We start from the raw sequence: 2708 nt of genomic DNA on the forward strand, positions 1-2708 counted from the left end.
AAGATATGGAAGGAGATATGGCACAAGGATGTCATACCAAAAGTAAGTACCTTTTGTTTGACCTTGGTTCCTCAAAAGACGTTAACAACTAAGAATCTGAAAAAACAAAAAATTCTAGGTCCATCAAGATGCCCTATTTGCTTGGCTTCAGAGGAGAGCATTCCCCACCTCTTTCAACTATGTTCCTTCTCATTGGATCTTTGGTAGGCAACATATGCAAATCTTATTCAAATTGAATCAATTTTGAAGACCTCGAATAAGATGTTCATAAGTTGGAAAAATAATTTCCCTTGCCCTCGAAATTCCCCATCTCTTATCGTCAGATGTTGGTGAACTTTTCCGAAATATATCTAATGGTCTATATGGCTAGCTAGGAATATGATAATTTTTAATTATGAAAAGTCCGATCCTTTAATAGTGGTTGCTAAAGCATTGAATCTTATGTTTGAAGCAACCATGACTCGAGGATTCAAATCCTTAGAGTTGGATGATCCCACACCAATAGAAAGAGGACGGATTAAGGCGGTTGGGAAGCTAATAGACCATGATAGCAGCATCAAGTCATGCCCACTTGGAAAGAAAATTCCTTGTATTAGAAAAATCTTGGTGGACTTCATTAGCGTTCAAGTAAAATAAATTATCTCTATTTTTTTATGGTGCCTTGAAAGGCAACCCAGGGGTGGTAGGAGAAGGAGGTGTGATCCTTAGCCTTGATGAAAAAAATGAGATTCAATATGCTTCGGGTTTAAGAAATGCTACCAACAATCAAGATGAATTTTTAGCTCTCTGGAAAGGATTAGAATTAGCAATTGAAAATAAAATATTAAATCTCATGGTTTTTGGTGATTCCCTAATTGTAATCCGACATGTATGGGATATGAAAGAATCTGATAACGCAGTATTCCCCTATTTTGCACAGGATTACTATTCAACTTTGGAAATTTGAAAAGGTTGAATTCTTTCATGTCTTGAGGCACTTGAATTCTTCAGTGGATGCATTGGCCAATAAAGGAACAAGTATGGATCAAGGGATGTTAGATTTGAATAATTGAATTCTCTCAAATACCCCATTGCCATGACCCCTTTATTTGGAAATGATGAAATAATCAAGGGCCCCAGAGGCCTTTTATGCATATTGATATATGATAAAATTGGAGATCGAGATCACTTATGGATGGCTTCGATATCAGCTTGTCGTTCGACGACGGGAATTTACTATCCTGTCTCACATGGAACCCCCTTTGTACTCATGTTTAAACTACTTGCATGGATGGAACATGATCCAAGTATTTCAAGAGCACAGGTGTTCATACTTCCTCTTGCACAACGTCAGATTGTGGATTTTTAAAGGAAAAATATCATCATCTCTACAACCTCATTCATTTCGCCTTCAATTGTCGTCAATTCTTCCCTCCCTCTACATCTATTCACACTCTCTACAAGCATTTTGAAGCAATTTGAGATCAGGTGATTCAGTAATGAAATTAATTGTTGTAAAGAGAACTTACATCAATAGAGAAGGAAATCACATGCTTAGCTCTAGGCTCCCCAAGGCCTATATAATAATAAGTGAGAACTATTCAGTTATGTTAAGGATATCCAACAAGGGAGGGTGCAGTGTCAGAATAGACTTGGTGATAAGAGCCAAATTATGTGCACTAATAAGCTCGCTTTCATTTTGGAGTCAAGTTACATCGAGGTGTAGTCTCCCCATGGAGAATAGTTTCTTCTTCCCATGATAGTGAGCATGTGGATGTGAACTCTCTCCTGGACAAGATTGAAGCCATGGAAAACCTCTTGAGTGACTTAAATTAAGGGAAAGAGGTAGAGGAGAAGGCACATAAATCCTTTCAGACACATATCAACACCAAACTGGAATTGTTGAAAATAAAAATGGAATAGTTCCAAAGTGAATTCGAACTGAGTTGGATGTTATAAACTACAAATTGGTTGAGATGGAAAATATCTCTACAACTAGAATGCACTTCGTGATAGCAGAGGTCGAAGATAGTGAATGCTCAACGAGGAAAAAAGGAAAGTAGGTCCTAGGTTTAGGTGATATGTTTGACTAATGAAAAATGTTTAGAAAGAGTCTAGAATGTTAGCCTAGTTATCTATTAGTTGAACCCTCTTGTTTTAGTTTATCTGGTGTTATGTAAATTTTGTTTTCTCCAAGGAGTCTTTTATAGAGAATATAATAGCCATATCTTTAGTATTGTAGGAAAAAAATGCCACAAGAACCAGCTCTGTCTATTTTGGACTTCTGAAGGTAGAATCATCATGGATTTAGATGAAATATGTAAGGGTTCTAGCCCAAAATCCAACTTATCTTTCTAATAGAAAATCCCTAACCATTCCTTTGAAAAAAAATAGAACAACTCAGTGGTAGATACCATACATGGGTAGTAGTTATTCATGATTTCTAGTAAACCATAGCCCCTTTCCTAACACCATATAATAGGTCAAAAGGTCATCAAAATGCATAATGAAAAAATCTTTGGGACATAGAGCTAGGCCAAATTTTGTGGACCATGTAGTTGTAACCTAGTGATGAGGAACAACAATGGAGCCAATAATCCATTAACTTTGTAGTTTGGACCATTATTTTCATTAGCATCAATGCATTCAATAAACCCCAATGACTACAATATTAAAATTTGTATAACATTTGAATGCTTGATAATTAAAGCCCTTGATCAAGGATTCAA

The sequence above is a fragment of the Pinus tabuliformis genome, chromosome 3_1, assembly GCF_031772625.1.
Source record: "Pinus tabuliformis cultivar Carrire ecotype Pingquan chromosome 3_1, CPIR1, whole genome shotgun sequence".
In the NCBI taxonomy this organism is placed as follows: Eukaryota; Viridiplantae; Streptophyta; class Pinopsida; order Pinales; family Pinaceae; genus Pinus; species Pinus tabuliformis.